At 35.4% G+C, this 11111-nt stretch overlaps 1 protein-coding gene across 1 annotated transcript in view; it reads right to left on the reverse strand.

The window, feature by feature from the left end:
* The window catches only part of LOC129392264 (adhesion G protein-coupled receptor L3-like), a 337154-nt gene that overhangs the window by 12745 nt on the left and 313298 nt on the right, over positions 1-11111 (reverse strand). The gene's annotated exons all lie outside the window — the stretch shown is intronic.

Below are 11111 nucleotides of genomic sequence, written 5' to 3' on the forward strand. Positions count from 1 at the left end.
AGCACAGGCCCCGGACGCGCAGGCTCAGCGGCCATGGCTCACGGGCCTAGCCACTCTGCGGCATGTGGGATCTTCCCGGAACGGGGTACGAACCCGTGTCCCCTGCATCGGCAGGCGGACTCTCAACCACTGCGCCACCAGGGAAGCCCTATTTCATTCTTATGATTTATTTTGCTTAATTTTTTTTCTTCAGCCTGCCTTGAAAATACATATTATTTTGAATGTTACTACAGATTATACTCTGTGGAGTATACTACGGAAAACTGAAAATAAATGACATTTGTATAGTGCTTTACATTTTGTAATGTTTTCCCTTATCTCTGTTATCTCATTGAATTCTTATTTTAAAATGTGCAGGGGCTTCCCTGGTGGCGCAGTGGTTGAGAGTCCTCCTGCTGATGCAGGGGATACGGGTTCGTGCCCCGGTCTGGGAAGATCCCACATGCTGCAGAGCGGCTGGGCCCATGAGCCATGGCTGCTGAGCCTGCACGTCCGGAGCCTGTGCTCCACAACGGGAGAGGCCACAACAGTGAGAGGCCCACGTACCGAAAAAAAAAAAAGAAAAAAAAAAGTGCAGAGTAATTATAACTATGAATTCCTAACTTTACAAATGAGAAAACATAGGCTCAACTGGTAAGTGAATCATAATCATGCAAGTAGTAAGTCGGTGTCCTCTAATTCCATATTCCATATTTTTCATAATATGCTTTTAAAAGTGGCAGCCTGAATTATTTCATGCATTCTACAACTATAAGTCTTCCATAATGCTTTAAGAAGAGACTGAAGGAACTAAAATGATTCTAATAAAACATTACTATTCTTGATCACAAAACACATTTATTATTTGGGATTGACACTGTTAATGGACTTAGTTGTTTTCCCCCAAAATTCATATGTTGAAGCCCTATTCCACATGACTATGTTTGGAGATAGGGCCTTTAAAGAGGTAATTAAGATTCAATGAATTCATAAGGGTGGGGTCCTAATACAATAGAACTGCTATCCATATAAGAAGAGAGATACCAGGGATACAGGGGTACAGAGTAAAGGCCATGTGAGGATATAGTGAGAAGGTGACCATCTTAAGTGAAGGAGAGAAGCCTCAGGAGAAACCAATCCTGCTAGCACCTTGAGCTTGAACTTTCAGCCATCAGAACTGTGAGAAAATGAATTTCTGTTGGCTTAAGCCACCTAGTCTGTGGCATTTTGTTGTTGCAGCCCTAGCAGACTAATACAGGCATCTTCTGAAAAATGTAATACTTAAAATAGAATATAAACCATGGAATCAAAAATAGGATAAACTTCACGATAGAAGAAATGTTTTCTTTCTACTCTTGAAATACATGGACCTTCTTCTTGATTCTCCATTTTTTCCTTTCCTCTTTAAAATATGTACCTCCCCTCATGGTTTTCCCTTTACAAGCCTTTCTTTTGGGCTAACTTCATCCCAACATAAAGTATTTTGGTTGACTACAGAAGCATTTCCTTCTCCCCACCTTCCAAGCATTTAATCCAAGGTCAATTATTGAAGAAATCCTCCCAAGGGCATGATAAAGGAAATATCCAAACCAAAACCATAACAATGCTGCAAGTTGTTTTTGGCTGCTTGTGCAGTGCTCTGGGTAGAAGAAAGAAATTCTGCCTGACCTCCATGAATGTCAGTTGGTGGCAGAAGATTTGATTACACTTAGTTTTTAAAAAGAAACATTAACATTATCAGTCATGAAATTTTCCAATTCTTTTCAGAATCCATCTATAATACTTGGCTCCATGGCCCCTTGAAATAGTGAAATTCCACAAACTATCAGGCATGTGCGGGTAAAGTTATTTTTGTAACTTGATCCATTTATATTTTCTGATTCTCTCATAGAAAATATTCTTACTGTAAATAAAGAAAATTATCTGTTCTAATAAACATGAACTTGTAATGGCCTTATCATGTAAGATATTAAGGTAAAACAAAGGATTTTGGGGGCATCTTATTAGAATTATCTGTTACATATTTAGCCCTTACCATGCCAGGAACTGTGTTGTGTGTCTTATATAAGTATTATAAGAAATGCTAATTTAGTATTCCTGATAACCTTAGGGTAGCTATACTGATCTTCATTTTGGAGATGAAAGAAGTCAAATTAGGCAATTCTCCCAAGCTTATACAGCTGGAAAGTGTTAGAACCAGGATTCTAATCCAAGTCTATCAATATCTCTCCCTTTCTATTACTATTATCCTATTATTAAAAATTTAGACAAAATTTAATGACAGAAACATATATGTAAAAACTCAATAAATTTGGAAATTAATATGTCCCCAATACTGCTCACATATGCTTTCTTGGTATTGCTATGGCCTGGACCTATTGGGTAGTTTTGAGTACTTATTATGCATCTGGAACTATTCTGAGCACTTCACAGGAACTCGCCCATTTAATTCTGACAACAAATCTGTACTATTAATTATCATGATTTTCAGATGGTGAAAGTAAAGCACCAAGAGATTCAGTAATTTTTCAAAGGTTGAAAGTTCATAACAGAGAAACAACCTAGGCACACTCTTAACCACACTAACTTGGAAGGAATATTGATAACCTGAACTTGATTCACAGGAAAGTACCTGCCCACTGATGGTGAGACTGGAGGAAGTAATCCTCTTTGAGCTAATTTCTTTATGTTATGGCATGTCTAAGTCTCTCAACGTAAGGACCCCCAAGAAAAAACTATAAAGTCCAGAAAATTGAGTACAGTGTTGGGCACACAAGTAGGCAAATAAACAATCAGCAAACAATAATGTGAAATATAGCTGCTTTTCCATGAGCATATGTTATGTACCTGGTAGTGTGCTAATGCTTTACATGCATAACTGAGGTACAGAGAGACGAAGAGAATTTCTTAATTTCACATAGTTCAGAAGTGGTGAATCCAGGATCTTAATATGGATAGTTTGACTCCAAAACCCATGTGTAATCCATATTATCTGACAAAGATTTGAAGTCAATTTTTAAAGTATCAAGTCTAGAATATATTATTTGTCTCTAAGAGAGCTCATTTCTAGGGATTATAAGATTAATTCATCCCATCCATATTTATTAAGCATCTACCATATGACAGAAGTAGTACTGGGAATAAAACATTGAATATTGTTATCAAGTTCCTTGCCCTCATGAAGCCCTAAGAAGCTTTATAGAAAATCTACTGAAAAAGTTAGGAAATAGAAAGAGGAGAAATACACTAAAAATATTATTTATTCAGTAAATATTTATTGGTGTTTGTTTTATACTAGACATTGTGATGGGCATCAAGGATTCAGAGATTAAGCAAAGAGCACTGCCCTCAAGAAGATTTTAATATAGTGTATTTTGTGGAAGGTACAAGATTAATTTTTCTTTGTGCCACTTAGAAAAAAATCTCTGCCAATTAAACTGTGACATATCTTCAAGTGTTAGGTACATTCCAACTAATGAAATGTTAAGAGGTGAAATCATGAGAATCCTAGAGTTAATAAAATACTGTAGTAACAGAAATATCTCTTTATAATGTAATGAGATAAATAATCATTTAAAAGAAACGTGACTGGACAAATTATAATACCTTTGTACTTTAGTTTTATTTTTGTGTTTTTCACTAAATGGAGACAATAAAATTTATTTTTTTTTGAGAAAAAAGTGTCAATATGGGTTTAAAGTACTTAGCAAAGTAAATGACAGAGAACAGATTAATAAGCATTTACTATCAGTAATAATGTTATTTATTCCCTAATAGAACCAAGAATTATTGATTGCTTACCATGTGCCAGCTGCTATTCTAAATGCAGGGGATACAGAATTGAACAATAAAAACAATAAAAAATAAAAATCCCTGCCTTCATAGAGCTTACATTTTATTAGGATAAATAGGACAAAAAATTAAAATATATAGCATATTAGATATTAAAAAGTGCTAAGGATAAGAAGAAAAAAAAAACAAACCAGGGGAAGGGAAAGTAATCAGAAGTGTTAGTAGAGGAAATTGCAATTTTTAATAGGGTGTCAGGCATTGCCTAGCTGTTATGGTGACAAGGAGGACCTGAAGGAAGTGGAGGACTGAGAGATGTGAATAACTGCAGAGCATTCCAGGTAGAGGGAAGAGCATCCGCAAAGGTCTATATGCAGTGAGATGACCAGTGTTGCTGCAGCAACGTTAAGGAAAACAAGTATGGAATGAGATCAGAGATGTGGTGAGGGACTGAGCATATAGCACTTTATAGTTATAGGGAGGACTTTGGCATTTACTCTGTCTGGTGTGGGAAGCCACTGTACAGTCTGAGCAGAGGAAAGGTATGATCTGACTTAGGTTCACTTGGGTTGCTGTGTTTAAGAGTGACTGAATGGGAAGAGAACAGAAGTAGGGAGAACAAGTATCTATTTGACTATACGTCTGAGGTGTCAGTGGTGATCATAATGACTAGAATGCTATGGGTCATGTGCATATATACAAGAGCATGGGGGTGTGAGAGAGGTGATGGCTTTTGAGTATGGAAACTATGATCCTCATTGGTACATAGTAGGCCTTGAACAATGTTGGTGGAATTGAGCTGATGTTTGATTCTTCATTTTAACAAAAGAAGAGTTAGCTCTTCTAATGTCAATTCTTCTTCAGCTCCATCTCAATTACTATTATTTATTTAAAATTGAAACAACCATGTAGACATATTGACTTCAAACAGTAGGAAAATATTCCCAAGGATTCCTGAGTTATAACCAACAGAGTTGTGTTGGTTTTCTCATTACTGCAAAATATCTAGAAGTTTTGATTTATGAGAATATTAAGTAAACTTTGGTGGCAACGAAACCATGCAAACAAAAAAACTGGGAGAATAAATTCAACTGAATTTGAGTTTACTGATTTCTCAGCAACCAGCAAAGCATTCAAGGAGTGTAAGTAGTTAAACTGGGTTAGGATTTAGAATAATTCCTTACTTCTAGCCTTAATATTGTATTTTATTCCCCTACTTTTGACATCATTGTTATCCAGTTACTAAAATTATTGCCTAATATTTGCAGTGACATATGTTTTATTATTAACTTGTGAATTGTAGTTTACCTATGAAGACAAAGTGATTCCAAACTGCAAGGCTTATACATGATTTATTTGTAAGTATGAAGTTAAAATAAATTCAAGTAAAATAAAATTATTCTCTGTATTTAGAAATGAAATACTCAAAGTGAATAGGAAAGAAAATCTCATAATTTAAGCTCCAAAATTTTTTTAAATAATGCAATTTTAGTAACTTTGATCTATTGCAGATGCTTGAAATAAGATATATGTGCTCGCCCCTGTTACATATACACAAGTTTCCAAGAAACTGGCAAAATGTAAGGCCCTTTTTCAGGGTGGCTACAGTTCTTGGTTATTTGTTTTGCTGTTTACGTTTAGAGTCTGGAAAAAAGAAGGTCATTATATTGCTTTCTAAGCACTTTCTTAAAAGCAAACAGTTAAACTCAAGCGTTGATTTTTATTTTTTTTTAACTAATTAAACCTAACAGTGACACAAATGGGAGATCCAACTGCTAGGATCCTAGCTGCTAGGATGGAAATACAAGTTTGAATATGACGTGGCCCCTCTCCTCAAGGAGTTTACAGGGTGGGCAGGCTCACTGTATTATGGGTTGTAGAGAGTCACATCTTGGCTCTCCACTGTGCCCATCATCTTTCTAACACTGATGAGACTGCTAAACATTTCATTTTTTTCAGGTAATTTAAATTATAAAAAAGAAAGAGAGCTGCATAATTGTCATATAAATGATTCTTAATTTCAAGTAAATCCATAAATATTCTTCTAAGTCACAATAATCAGCTTATAGATTACAGACTTAATAAATTAAGTCATTCTTCCAAAACCACATTTAAACTCTACAACTCTACAGCTCTTACTTAGTGAAAGGAAATTTGATATTCTACTTTGTTTTCCATGCAAATATACTACCTGACATATATTAAATACTCAATAATGCATGATGTGTGAGTGCTAGAATAATTATGCTTTATTTTGAAAAGTATTTTCAGATCTATGAATATATGTTACTGTATTTTATTACATTGAGATTTTAATAAAGTTGGATTAAATAATTTAATCACCCACTCCAGATTAAATTTTGTAAGATTTAATATACAGGAGTTTCCAATTTAAATTTATATAATAGTCAATTATAATACAAGTATCAGAAAATACAGACCTAGACTCTCAAGAAACATAATATTTATATAGATACTTGTAATTAATGATTACTTTCTTCTAAAATAAAGGTAGGGGTAGAAATTATCTATGTTGAGAGAATTAAGTGGTTGAGTGATTAGGCCAAGGTATTTTCTGTTATACATTTAGGAACAGAATTCAGGACATTTATCTCTAAGGCAATTTTTCCTTTGTTTGTTTGTTTTGTTTTAAGGTAAGAAGTAGATAGATTTATTAATACCCTTTGTAAAGAGGTTGCAGGAAAATGGGGCTTGAGAGGATGGTCATGTCCCAGGTCTCGGGCAAGTTCCTGGGATAGGCCACCAAGTGAGGGTCCTTGGTTTCTCTCAGGAAAGAATTCAAGAGTGAGCCAAAAGAAAGTGAAAACAGAAAAACACATTCCATAGGCAGAACGCAGTCCATCTCAAAAGGCCAGAGTGGCCCTGGGAGATACACACTCCACAGATAGAGTATGAGCTGTCTCAGGTGAGAGCAGCCCTGAAATACGGGGTGGACAGTTGTTATGGGCTGGGTAATTACATAATTTAAAGAGTGGGAGATTTGAGCAGAATCAAGAAGAACTACAATTCTGCAGCCTGTGGAAGGAAAACCACATTCACAGAAAAGACAAAATGAAAAGGCAGATGACTTTGTACCAGATGAAGGAACAAGATAAAACTGCAGAAAAACAACTAAATGAAGTGGAGATAGGCAACCTTCCAGAAAAAGAATTCAGAATAATGATAGTGAAGATGATCCAGGACCTCAAAAAAAGAATGGCGGCAAAGATCGAGAAGATGCAAGAAATGTTTAACAAAGACCTAGAATAATTAAAAAACAAACACCTAGAAGTATTAAAGAAGAAACAAACACAGATGAAAAATACAATAACTGAAATGAAAAATATACTAGAAGGAATTCAATGGCAGAATAACTGAGGCACAATAACAGATAAGTGACCTGGAAGACAGAATGGTGGAATTCACTGCCATGGAACAGAATAAAGAAAAAAGAATGAAAATAAATGAAGACAGCCTATGAGACATCTGGGACAACATTAAATGCAACAACATTCGCATTATAGGGGTCGCAGAAGGAGAAGAGAAAGAGAATGGACCCGAGAAAATATTTGAAGATATTATATTAGAAAACTTCCCTAACATGGGAACAGAAAGGGCTACTCAACTCCAGGAAGTGCAGAGAGTCCCAGGTAGGATAAACCCAAGGAGAAACATGCCGAGACACATACTAATCAAACTGAGAAAAATTAAAGGCAAAAAAAAAAAATTATTGAAAGCACGAAGGGAAAAACGATAAATAACATACAAGGGAACTCCCATAAGGTTAACAGATGATTTCTCAGCAGAAACTCTATAAGTCAGAAGGAAGTGGCACTAAATATTTAAAGTGATGAAAGCGAAGAAACTACAACCAAGATTACTATACCCGGCAAGCATCTCATTCAGATTTGATGGAGAAATCAAAAGCTTTACAGAGAAGCAAAAGCTAAGAGAATTCAGCACCACCAAACCAGCTCTACAACAAATGCCAAAGGAAGTTCTCTAAGTGGGAAACCCAAGAGAAGAAAAGGACCTACAAAACAAACCCAAAACAATTAAGAAAATGGTCATAGGAACATACATATCAATAATTACCTTAACCGCAAATGGATTAAATGCTCCAACCAAAAGACACAGGCTCTCTAAATGGATACAAAAACAAGACCCATACATATGCTGTCTCCAAGAGACCCACTTCAGACCTAGGGACACATAAAGACTGAAAGTGAGGGGATGGAAAACGATATTCCATGCAAATGGAAATTAAAAGAAAGATGGAGTAGTAATACTCATATCAGATAAAATAGATTTTAAAATAAGAATGTTACAAGAGAAAAGGAAGGACACTACATAATGGTCAAGGGATCAATCCAAGAAGGAGATATGACAATTATAAATTGCACCCAACATAGGACCACCATAATACATACGGCAACTGCTAACAGCTATAAAAGAGGAAATCTACAGTAACACAGTAATAATGGGGGACTCTAACACCTCACTTAAAACAAAGGACAGATCATTCAGACAGAAAATTAATAAGGAAACACAAGCTTTAAATGACACAATAGACCAGATAGATTTAATTGATATTTTTAGGATATTCCATCCAAAAACAGCAGATTTCACTTTCTTCTCAAGTGCACACGGAACATTCTCCAGGATAGATCACATCTTGGGTCACAAATCAAGCCTCAGTAAATTTAAGAAAATTGAAATCATATCAAGCATCTTTTCTGACCACAATGCTATGAGATTAGAAATCAATTACAGGGGGGAAAAAAGTAAAAAACACAAACACATGGAGGCTAAATAATACGTTACTAAATAACTAAGAGATCACTGAAGAAATCAGAGGAAGTCAAAAAATATCTAGAGACAAATTACAATGAAAACACTACAATCCACAACCTATGGGATTCAGCAAAAGCAGTTCTAAGAGGGAAGTTATAGCAATACAAGCCTACCTCAAGAAACAATAAAATTAGACATGAAAAAGGAGAATTTACAACAGACACCTCAGAAATACAAAGCATCCTAAGAGACTACTACAAAACAACAAAAATCTCAAATAAACAATGTGACCTTACACCTAAAGGAACTAGAAAAAGAAGAACAAACAAAACCCAAAGTTAGTAGAAGGAAAGAAATCTTAAAGATCAGAGTGGAAAACATGAAATAGAAACAAAGAAAACAATAGCAAAGATCAATAAAACTAAAAGCTGGTTCTTTGAGAAGATAAACAAAATTGATAAACCATTAGCCAGACTCATCAAGAAAAGGAGGGAGAAGAGTGAAAAAGGAGAATTTACAACAGACACCTCAGAAATACAAAGCATCCTAAGAGACTACTACAAGCAACTCTATGCCAATAAAATGGACAACATGGAAGAAATGGATGAATTCTTAGAGAAAGGTATAACCTTCCAAGACTGAACCAGGAAGAAATAGAAAATATGAGCAGACCAATCACAAGTAATGAAATTGAAACTGTGAGTAAAATATTCCAACAAACAAAAGTCCAGGACCAGATGGCTTCACAGGTGAATTCTATCCGACATTTAGAGAAGAGCTAACACCCACCTTTCTCAAACTCTTCCAAAAAATTGCTGAGGAAGGAACACTCCCAAACTCATTCTATGAGGCCATGATCACCCTGATACCAAAACCAGACCACGATACTACAAAGAAAAGAAAATTACAGACCAATATCACTGATAAATATAGATGCAAAAATCCTCAACAAAATACTAGCAAACAGAATCCAACAACACATTAAAAGGATCATACACCACTATCAAGTGGGATTTATCCCAGAGATGCAAGGATTCTTCAATATACACAACTCAATCGATGTGATACACCATATTAACAAATTGAAGGATAAAAACCATACGATCATCTCAACAGATGCAGAAAAAGCTTTTGACAAAATTCAACACCATTTATGAAAAAAACTCTCCAGAAAGTGGGCATAGAGGGAATATACCTCAACATGAGAGGCCATTTATGACAAACCCACAGCAAACATTATTTTCAATGGTGAAAAACTGAAACCATTTCCTCCAAGATCAGGAACAAGACAAGGATGTCCATTCTCACCACTATTATTCAACATAGTTTTGGAAGTCCTAGCCATGGCAATCGGAGAAGAAAAAGAAATAAAAGGAATACAAATTGGAAGAAGTAAAACTGTCACTGTCTGCAGATGACATGATGCTATACATAGAGAATCCTAAAGATGCTACCAGAAAACTACAAGAGCTAATCAATGAATTGGCTAAAGTAGCAGGATACAAAATTAATGCACAGAAATCTCTTGCATTCCTATACATTAATGATGAAAAATCTGAAAGAGAAATTAAGGAAACACTCCCATTTACCATTGCAACAAAAAGAATAAAATACCTAGGAATAAACCTACCTAGGGAGACAAAAGACCGGCACACAGAAAACTATAAGACACTGATGAAAGAAATTAAAGGTACCAACAGATGGAGAGATATACCATGTTCCTGGACTGGAAGAATCAATATTGTGAAAATGACTATACTACCCAAAGCAATCTATAGATTCAATGCAATCCCTATCAAATTACCAATGGCAGTTTTTACAGAACTAGAACAAAAAATCTTAAAATTTGTATTGAGACACAAAAGACCCTGAATAGCCAAAGCAGTCTTGACGGAAAAAAGTGGAGCTGGAGGAATCAGACTCTGTGACTTCAGACTACACTACAAAGCTACAGTAATCAAGACAATATGTACTGGCACAAAATCAGAAATATAGATCAATGGAACAAGATAGAAAGCCCAGAGATAAACCCACACACCTTTGGTTAACTAATCTATGACAAAGGAGGGAAGGATATACAATGGAGAAAAGACAGTCTCTTCAATAAGTGGTGCTGGGAAAACTGGACAGGTCCATGTAAAAGACTGAAATTAGAACACTCCCTATCACCATACACAAAAATAAACTCAAAAGGGATTAGAGACCTAAATGTAAGACTGGACACTGTAAAACTCTTAGAGGAAAACATAAGAACACTCTTTGACAAAAATCTCTGCAAGATCTTTTTTGATCCATCTCCTAGAGTAACGGAAATAAAAACAAAAATAAACAAATGGGACTTCATGAAACTTAACAGCTTTTGCACAGCAAAGGAAACCATAAATAAGACGAAAAGGCAACCCTCAGATTGGGAGAAAATATTTGCAAACGAGTCAATACACAATGGATTAATCTCCAAAATATATAAACAGCTCATGCAGCTCAATATTAAAAAAACAAACAACCCAAATCAAAAATGGGCAGAAGACCTAAATAGACATTTCTCCAAA

This window comes from Physeter macrocephalus, chromosome 7 (genome assembly GCF_002837175.3).
Source record: "Physeter macrocephalus isolate SW-GA chromosome 7, ASM283717v5, whole genome shotgun sequence".
NCBI classification, from domain to species: domain Eukaryota; kingdom Metazoa; phylum Chordata; class Mammalia; order Artiodactyla; family Physeteridae; genus Physeter; species Physeter macrocephalus.